The following is a 10,714-nucleotide window of genomic DNA, read 5'->3' as shown; positions in this document are numbered from 1 at the left end:
GACACCCTGTCTCAGAAAAAATAAAAAGAAAAGAAAAGAGTAAATATAGACAGTGATAAGCCAAATTATCCCTAAAGAATTAGGTGTTCAGTCAGAAAACCAAAATCCCTACCAGTCCAGGGGCAGCTCAGATAGAAGCAGGTCAAGGTGTACCCAGAATTGGTTCCTTCTGGTGGGTTCTTGGTCTTGCTGACTTCAAGAATGAAGCCGCAGACCCTCGCAGTAAGTGTTAAAGTTCTTAAAGATGGTGTGTCTGGAGTTTGTTCCTTCAGATGTTCAGATGTGTCTGGAGTTTCTTCCTTCCGGTAGGTTCGTGGTCTCACTTGACTTCAGGAGTGAAGCCGCAGACCTTTACGATGAGTGTTACAGCTCATAAAGGAAGTGCGGACCCAAAGAGTGAGCAGCAGCAAGATTTATTGTTAAGAGTGAAAGAACAAAGCTTCCACACTGTGGAAAGGGACCCGAGTGGGTTGAGGTAGCTGGCTCGGGTAGCCAGCTTTTATTCCCTTAAGTCCATTTTACAGAGTGCTGATTGGCCCATTTACAATCCTTTAGCTAGACACAAAAGTTCTCCAAGTCCCCACCCGACCCAGAAGCCTAGCTGGCTTCACCTCTCAAAGGGCTCTCTGGGAGTTGGTTGGCACTGGAAGTCCTTGGCAGTTACCAGTAAAAAAGAGGAGCCAACTCTGTGCTCCAAGGCAATGCATTACCCAAATTCCTCAAGGAAGAGGATTGTTAGTGATACAGGAGCTAGAAATAAATTATTTAGGCAGATAGAGCAAGAGTCCTTAGTAAGGGTTCCCTTTTAAGAAAAAGCAGCCCAAGAAATTATTATTTTTTTCTAACAAAGAGCAGACTGAAAAATCAAGCTGCAGATGTAGAAAAGCAAGCTGGAAGTTTGCATGGGTGAGCACCAGCAGCTGTGCCAATAGAAAAGTATTACCTTGGGGCCAGGCATATCCAACATGGAGGCTCCATCTTCCCTTTTTTGTTACCATGTGTACAGTACAGGAATGGACAACATGGAATCGGCCAGGCAGATAACCCATCTGCATAATAAAATATTAGGGTGTGCGTGGCCAACTTTTCATGCCATATGCAAATGGCACACCTAGCCCTAACCAGTTTTTCACACCTATGCAAATGGTACACTACCTGGGCCAACCAATCTTTTGCACCATATGTAAATCAGACATTGCCTCCTCAAGTTCATCTATAAAACCCCCTGCATTTCACTGCAGATCTAGCAACCCATTTCTCTGGGACCCTTCTGTGCTGCAAAGAGTTCTTCTCTTTCTTTCATCTATTAAACTTCCACTCTTAACCTCACTCCTTATGTGTCCACATCCTTGATTTCCTCAGTGCGAGACAATGAACCTTGGATATCACCCCAGACAACAAGGCCACTTCATTAGTAGACCTTCCTAATTATCATGAGCTATGGATAAAGCAAATATAAGTTTCCAAGGTATTGAAAGACCCAGAACAATGGGTGAGGTACAACCAGCCTTGCATGCAAAACTTAAAGAATATATCAGTCCTGGGAGACACACCAAGTTTCAAAAGATTAAAATCTATTTGAAAGTCAGGAACTTAAGAGTCCTGTGATTAAATAAAGGAGACCAAATTGTAAAGAGGGATCCCAGCTAATGACCTTCACATGGTGTTGGGAGACAAGCTGAGTGTTGGGAGAGCAGCTGAGGCACAGCTTGCACGTCTGCTAGACTTGCTGGCTCCTTGCTTCTAGCATGCCCATTCTCTCAAGTAGCCATATGCTTCTCATTCACTTGATACACTATTTCCTTTCAACCCCCACATCCTCACCACCTGTTTCTTTGTTTGATCACCAATAAATAGCTGGGCTCCCAGAGCTCGGGGGCCTTTGCAGCCTCCACACTCACAATGGCCCCCTGGTCCCACTTTCTCTCTCAAACTTTTTCTCATTCCTTTGACTCCGCCAGACTTCGTCACCCCCATGACCTGGTATTGGGTCTGATCACCCCAATAACATGGCCTGATGTAGATCTCTTTGAACTACACAATTAAGCCCCAGGTCCCAGCCAATAATTAGTCAACAACCCCAATTCTGTCCTTGGCTGTTCTGAGATTAAAGAAGGAATTCATGAATTTTCCAAGTATAATCAAAGACAACCAAAAATTTTTACTTTTTCCCTCAAAAGCTAAGTGTAGTGTAGTCCCCGCTTAGTCTAAGTTAGAGAAGAATACTAACTGCCTGTTTTTTCTTTGGTGCTCAGCAAGCCTTACATGTGCTTGCTAGTTTCACACTCCTTGAGGCTCAGCAAGTTCCTGCATCACCTCCCTAGCACAGCTGCAAAGTTATAAGGTTGATACAGAAGCATCCCAAGAATGTGGAACATGTAGTACAGATAAATGTAAAAGACTGATCAACTGCCTTTGTTCTCACTTCAGTAAGCAAGCTCCCTGCATCATGTAGTTCCCAGCCACTGACTGCTTAAAAGGTGGCTGCTTTCTTTGTCCAGTGCTCAGACTTTCCCGGATGCTAGTCCTACTGAGCCAGGTGATCACCTTTTAATAAAGACCTTTCCTGAACTCACTCTGTTTGGTCTTGCCCATCTTTGATTATCCTGCAACAAGATCTTTCTGTTTTGCTTTTTCTTCTTTATTCCTATGTTACCCAATCTGTTCTCGACCTCCCAGGCTCAAGCAATCCTCCCACCTGAGTGTCCTGAGTAGCTGGGACTACAGGCGTGTACCACCATGCCCAGCTAATTTTTAAATATTTTTGTGGAGACAGTGTCTCCCTATATTGTTCAGGCTGATGTTGAGCTCCTATGCTTAAGTGATCCTCCCACCTCAGCCTCCCAAAGTGCTGGGATTGCAATTGTGAGCCACTGTACTTGGCCTACTCTGTGTCTTGATTGTCATGGTGTTTTTACAGGTGCACATATTTGTTAAAATCCTCTGCATTGCACACTTAAAATGGGTGTGTTCTCTTGTGTGCAAATTATATAATATAAAATAACAGAGTGACTCTGAAAAATAAAAAATAACCACCCTGGACTTCCTTTCCTTAGGCTGAGCAACACCATTTTAGAAATAGTTTAGGACTTTCAGTGAGTAAACAGGAAAAGAAAGATTCAGAGTTACTAAAGAGACTGGAAACAAAAATTTCCAATTAACTGTATGATTATTAACCAGTCAGCATGGGTTTACATAATTAATAATTCCAGAGGTTTTTATGACTTTCATTTTTCTTTTGCCTTTAAACATATTCTTCTATAAGCCATCATGAGAATGTTCTATAGGTGGTGGGAGGCATGAATGGCTGGGTGCAATTACTTCCCTAGACATTGGGTAGGACATGCATACCCTTAAATTGGCATTGTAGCTGGTTTTTTGTTTTGTTTTGAGACAGAGTCTCACTCTGTCACTTAGGCTGGAGTGCAGTGGCATGATCTCAGCTCGCTGCAACCTCCACCTCCTAGGTTCAAGTGATTCTCCTGCCTCAGCCTCCCAAGTAGCTGGGATTACAGGCGTGTGCCACCACGCCCAGCTAAGTTTTGAATTTTAGTAGAGACGGGGTTTCAACATGTTGGCCAGGCTGCTGTTGAACTTCTGACCTAAAGTGATCTGCCTGCCTCGGCGTCCCAAAGTGCTGGGATTACAGGTGTGAGCCACCGCACTCTGCCTAAACTGGCATTGTAGAACTTCTCTTTCTCACTCTACATTGTACTGTTTGCAGTGTTCTTTAAGAATATGCAATTCTGCTACAGAAGAAGGAAAAACACCAAGATGGGTGAAACTCATTGTTGTAGTCAGCTCAGGCTGCTATAACAAAACACCACAGACTGAGTGGCTTCAACAGCAGGCGTTTATTTCTCACACCTCTGGATTCTGGGAAATCCAGGATCAAGCTGCTGGCAGGTTCAGTTTCTAGTGAGGGCCCTCTTTCTGGCTTGCAGATGGCTGCCTTCTTGCTGTGCTCTCACATGGTGGAGAAAAAGAGCTCTTGTCTCTCTTCTTTCTATAAGGACACTAATTCTGTCATGGGGGCCTCACCCTCATGATCTCATCTAAACCCGATTACCTCGAAAAGACCCCTCCTCTAAATACCATCACATTGGGGTTAGAACTTCAACATATGAATTTGGGGGAGACACCAACGTTTAGCTCATAATACTCATAAGAAATGTTAAGCATAAATAAAAACAAACAAGTAGCTTGTGAGAAATAAAATTCATAAGATATGTTAAGTATAGGTGGTGATCGAGCAAATAGCTAATGAAACAGAATTCATAAAATATGTTAAATACAGGTAGTAAGTAATATGCTTAAAAGGTCAGAACAAAAGTCTTAAAGACAAAAAGGGGCCGGGTGTGGTAGCTCACGCCTGTAATCCCAGCACTTTGGGAGGCTGAGGCAGATGGATCACCTGAGGTAAGGAGTTCAAGACCAGCCTGGCCAACATGGTGAAACCTTGTTTCTACAAAAAGTACAAAAATTAGCCAAACATGGTGGTGGGCACCTGTAATTCCAGCTACTTGGGAGCCTGAGGCACGAGAATTGCTTGAACCCGTAAGGCAGAGGTTGCAGTGAGCCGAGATCGCACTATTGCACTCCAGCCTGGGTGACAGAGAGAGACTCTGTAAAAAAAAAAAACAAAAGGATGGAAAGTCTATGGGTTATGCTGCCTCTAGGCTGATGCTTACATCATCCCTAAATCAGCCACCTTTCAGTAATCTCAGTATCGTCCCCTAGGGTCCTACATATGCTTTGCCGCAGAGATGCATACAAAACCTGCAAGTGTTCAGCAGCTAAGCTAACTGGCAAGCTATAGCTCTGGCAGGCTTACTTGCTCTGGATCTTTCTAACAGAGTAAGCATAGGGGAGGGAAGGCATCCAGGCACTTTCTGCTGACCCCTCCCCATATTGTCCAATTTCAACTCTGCTCCTTCCAACCACACCATCGGCTGAGAAAAGTCATCTTCCCTCAGCCCTGCTTGCTCCCTCTCCTAAGAGTGTTAACCTACCCCATCTACATCCTCCTTGCTTTCTGTTGTGTGTTTTAAGTAGGTTCAATAATCTCCACTTTGAGCAATATTATTTGGTCTGTGAGCCCTTCTGTTCCCTGACTTCTGAGAACGCTTTCCTGATAGTGAAATCGGAGGCTGCCTTTCCCCACAGTACAGCCTGATTTGGGGGATAGCCAAAGCAGCCTTCAATCTATTTGATGTTTTTATTGTTTTGGGTTTGTTTGTTTTTTGTTAGTTTTAGGCAGTGTCTTGCCCTGTTGCCCAGGATAGAGTGCAGTGGCATGATCTTGGCTTACTACAACCTTGACCTCCCAGGCTCAAATGATCGTCCCACTTCAGGCTCCCAAAGTGTTGGGATTATAGGCATGAGCTACTGCATCCAGCCAATTTGATGTTTTCAAATGCATATGAGGTGCAAGTAAAGTGATATTCCTGACTTTCCAAACCAAGTAAGTGTTAGTATTCATTCAAGCCCCTTTGTTACATCCCATGCCAGGCAGCATGAGTTCTTATGTGTTACAGAGCAGGAGATAAACCAAAATTTTGTCGGGGGTGGGATAGGATTTAGAGGGAGAGGCACATCCCTCCTTGATTCCTATCCATTCATTGATTCAGTAAACACTTCACAAACCCCACCTTTTTCCTAATTGTGGTTGGGTTAGAGTGTTAAATAAGATCAAATCCCACCCTCAGGGTGCATGCTTTCTCAAGGAGGCCCCAGATGCATGGCCCCTACATAAACAAGAGAACTAAGTGCAGGAGAGTCATTATAAAGGGCCATGGGAAAAACAGGTGTATGTGGATGCATGTGCTCTGGTGTGTGTGTGTGTGTGTAACAAAAAGCAGACCTCACAGAGGATGTGTCATTTTAGAAGTCTTGAAGGAGGAGGCCAGGCACGATGGCTCATGCCTGTAATCCCAGCACTTTGGGAGGCTGAGACAGGTGGATCCCCTGAGGTCAGGAGTTCAAGACCAGCCTGACAAACATGGTGAAACCCCATCTCCTCTAAAAATACCAAATTAGGCCGGCATGGTGGTGCATGCCTGTAATCTCACCTACTCAGGAGGCTGAGGCACGAGAATCGCTTGAGCCGGGGAGGCAGAGGTTGCAGTGAGCTGAGATCACACCATTGCATTCTAGCCTGGGCAACAAGAGTGAAACTCCATCTTAAAAAACAAAAAAAGTCTTGAAGTAGGAATAGGAGTTTTCCTGGTGGACAAAAAACCACACTTTGGTCATTCAGAAGGAGGGATGATTAGAAGCAAAGACCCAGGAACATGGAAGAATATGAGTATGAGCTGGGCATAGTGGCACATGCCTGTAGTCTCAGCTATTCAGAAGGCTGAGGCAGGAGGATGGCTTGAGTCTAGGAGTTCAAGGCTGCAGTGAGCCATGATCTTGACACAGCACTCCAGGCTGGGTGACAGAGCAAGACCCTGTCTCTTAAATAAATAAATAAAAAGGCTGGGCGCAGTGACTCACACCTGTAATCCCAGCACTTTGGGAGGCCAAGGCGGGTGGATCACGAGGTCAGGAGATTGAGACCATCCTGGTTAACACAGTGAAACCCCGTCTCTACCAAAAATACAAAAAATTAGCCGGGCCTTGTGGTGGACGCCTGCAGTCCCAGCTACTCAGGAGGCTGAGGCAGGAGAACGGCGTGAACCCGGGAGGCGGAGCTTGCAGTGAGCCGAGATCGCACCGCTGCACTCCAGCCTGGGAGACAGAGTGAGACTCCATCTCAAAATAATAAAATAAATAAATAAATAAATAAATAAATAAATAAATAAATAAATCTGAGTGTGGACCATGGAGGAGCTAGGTATGAACGGAGCACGGGAGTAGAAAGGGAGGGGCAGGTGACCACACCGGAAAGGTGAGCCAAATTGAGTCCTACAATGAAAAGCCCATAGGAGTCATCTTAAGCTGTCCTTCTAGCTGCTCAGAATCAACAAATAATATTTTAAAACTTGCAGTCACTCTCTTCACTCTCGATTAATCCTTCTCCTTACATCCATTCCGATAGCAAGTTCTGTTTGCTCTACCTTCAAACAATATTCTGCAAGACCCACCTTAATCCAGGTGATGGTCACCACTCCACTGAGTTGCTGCAATAGCCTCTGGAAAGCTCGCCTCACATCTGTTGTTACTTGCCCTTCCCCAGCAGTCTACTCAACCCAACCCAGTAGCCAGAGTGATTTTTTTTTTTTTTTTTTTTTTGAGACAGGGTCTTGCTCGGTCTCCCATACTGGAGTGCAGTGGTGTGATCTCAACTCACTGTAAGCTCCACCTCTTGGGTTCAAGGGATTCTTGTGCCTCAGCAGCTGGGACTACAGGTGCACAGTACCAAGCCTGGCTAATTTTTGTATTTTTAGTAGAGACAGGGTTTCACCATGTTGGCCAACCTGGTCTCGAACTCCTGACATCAGGTGATCCGCCCGTCTGGGCCTCCCAAAATGCTGGGATAACAGGCATGAGCCATGCACCTGGCCTCGTCACCATATTTACGTCTCAGAAAGATCCCTCTCAAGGAGACTGAGTTGAAGCAGGGGACAAGAGGTGATAAAGGCCCTGCCACAGAGAAAGGCTAGATTCCAGAGACATTTACAAACCAACAGAGATCAAAGGTGTTTTACAGACTGACTACTGAGATTAGAGTTAGTAATAAAGAGTACATTCAATTTAACCCAGCACATGTTTGGTGCATATTTGCTAAGGGCAAGGGATCATGGGAAAAAGGGATAAAAGGACAGACCATGCCCCAAGGTGGGTATTAGGTCAGGTGAGTAGGGAGCTGGAGAGAAGTTTGGGGCATGTGCTGGGAGAATGGGGGCAGAAAACGCTCGATTTCCAACATGGGGGAAATTTGCGAAGATGCCATAGGGTAGGGCGTATCTAAGCTAGGTCCTGGAAGAATTTCAAAGCCAAAGACTGGAAAGAACAGTGTGTGGCAGGACATATTTTGAATTTCATCGTCTCTACCATCTCTCTCAGAACTTTCAATGCAGTTGCTAGTGATTTGAGAAATAATTATTTCCATACCCCATAAAACAAAATAAAATTTTAAAAAGAGGACAAAGTACACAGAAAAGCAGCAAGGAAAAATTAGGATCATTCATCACCAGAATAACTTGGTCCAAAACAAGTGAACCATGTCAATAAGATTTTAAGAAAACACAACAAAATCACTTCCTTGTTCAGATGTGTCACAAAAGGAACAACAAAAAAAATCCTCCAAGTGAATAACTTTGCTGACTCCTGGACTTTGACCTGGGAGAACAATTTTCTGCCAGGGTGATGTTGTTGTACAGCAAGTTAAGATCCTTAGTAAGCAGATTCCTACATAAAGGCTGACAGTCATGCCGACTTGAGGAACTTGCCTACATTTTTAATAAAACTGTCAGATTAAGCCATGCTTGGCTGCAGTCTATTATTAATACAAATTCTTAACTGTCAATTAGTTAACTGGCTAGTAAAAGGAACCTGGCTTACAAGATTGTTGTTAATGAATATAATGCTTTGTTCTCCAGCAAAACATATGCTTAGGTTGTGTAATTAGAAGAAGGACCCCCTCCCTCCTTACCCACAGGGAGATCATGTGCAGCTGAATAAAGCAGCTTATTATACCTGTGAGGGGTCAAAGTCTGTGGATCTGTGGCTTATGGTATTATGACAGATTACAAAATCACTCTATTATGCTAGTCAATCTGTTTCCAAGCACCTAGCAGGGAGCTAGCTGGGCACTAGCCGCTCCAAAACAAGATTCCCATTGGTTTTCTTCCTAAGGTCTCATGACGGGTCAGCTGTTGTTGACATCACCCCGCCGCTCACATGTCAGTCAGAGCCTTTTTGTCTGACTTCTGCCTCTGTCACTGCCAAGCTGTCCTCTGAGAGTCAGCTCTTGCCTCGGGCCACAACCAGCTCCCAAGGAGAGCTCAGATGAATTTGAAATCCAGCGGCTTTTGTGTTAGTGAAAAGGAAACGGATGTGGTACACTTAAACCCTGTGTGTCTTTTGTTTCTGACTCCCCTTCCCTCCTGTCCTTCCCCTCTCCCCATCTTTTTCTCTTTGACTATTTCCCTGGTTCCTCATCTCTCTTCTTCCCACCATGGGCACATACCTTCTTTTAAAACATATTTATTTTATTTTATTTATTTATTTTGAGACGGAGTCTTGCTCTGTCGCCCAGGCTGGAGTGCGGTGTCACTATCTCAGCTCACTGCAACCTCCACCTCCCGGATTCAAGCAATTCCTCTGCCTCAGCCTCCTGAGTAGCTGGGATTACAGGCACCCACCACCAAACCTAGCTAATTTTTGTATTTTTAGTAGAGACAGGGTTTCACCATGTTGGCGAGGCTGGTCTCGAACTCCTGACGTCAAATGATCCACCCGCCTCCGCCTCCCAAAGTGCTGGGATTACAGACGTGAGCCACTGCGCCTGGCCTAAACATATTTAGAGAAGAGTGCAGCTAATAGACCTGTCTCCTCCAAAAGCCTTTGTTTTGAAGTCAGTGGTCACATGCACCTACAAAACCATTTCAAATTCAAGAGATCGAAAGATATTTGCCTAACACTCCAAAGAAGTGGCTTTACAGAACGTTAGTTTTATTACCTCAGCAGACAAATAATTATTCTCCAAAGTTTTTCTCCCTCAACTCTTCTACATTTCCAGCAGTCTCCTGCCATTGGCTGGATTGTCCTTGTGGGAAGAGATGGGGACAGGGGGTGATTGTCTACATTCCTGCCACCCCCAGCCTCCCTACCTTGTTTCTGCAACTGTCTAAACAGCCCAGAGTTTGCAAAGCAGAAATTCACTGGGGAATGTGACATGTCAAATCATAATATTTATAAGACTTAATGAGTAGGAATAAAACCACAATTTTCCAAGTAGTGATATCTGGAAGAAAAATCATGGAAACCATATCCACGGGGGCTTCAAGCAGAGCTGCTTCCCTGAGGCAGATGAAGAGTCTGGCTCCAGGGAAAAACCAGTGTTCACTGCTGCCCATGTATTGGGGAGTCACAGCGCTTGGAAGACACAGCCACTTTTCATCAGTGAATGTTTTGTAGGTGACCATTAAGGACTGAAAATACCTATGGTAGGGCAAGAGATGACAGAAAGCTGGACAGACCTGGGGGAGAAATGGTGTCACTCAAAAGGGCTCTGTAGTTATACATGAGGAAGCCGCAGCTGAGTTCATCAAGGGTCTGTGTCAGTCACATCCGCATTTAATGGTTTAGTGTTACTTTTTCCCCATGTGTATCAGTCCATTCTCACACTGCTGCTGTCTGAGGTGTTCTAACCAGAGCGACTTCATCTTGAGTGAGGGCTAGGAAAATGAAGCTGTGACCTGCTGGGCTGCATTCCCAGAAAGGTATTCCTAACGTTGAGATGTTTACAGTTAATGGAGCAGATTGATAATGTTTACTTAACAGACCCAGACTTGGGAATGTTCTAATATCCCGATATCTGGAGAACAAAGACATTCCTAATTTTGCTTTAAAGATAATATTCTTTTTTTTTTTTTTTTTTTGAGATGGAATCTCACTCTGTTGCCCAGGCTGGAGTGCAGTGGCACAACCTCGGCTCACTGCAAGCTCTGCCTCCCAGGTTCACGCTGTTCTCCTGCCTCAGGCTCCTGAGTAGCTGGGACTACAGGCGCCTGCCACCATGCCCAGCTAACTTTTTTTTTTTTTT

The sequence above is a fragment of the Rhinopithecus bieti genome, unplaced genomic scaffold, assembly GCF_001698545.2.
Source record: "Rhinopithecus bieti isolate Rb0 unplaced genomic scaffold, ASM169854v2 scaffold_11508, whole genome shotgun sequence".
NCBI lineage: Eukaryota > Metazoa > Chordata > Mammalia > Primates > Cercopithecidae > Rhinopithecus > Rhinopithecus bieti.
Note: the sequence above shows the minus strand (reverse complement) of the source record.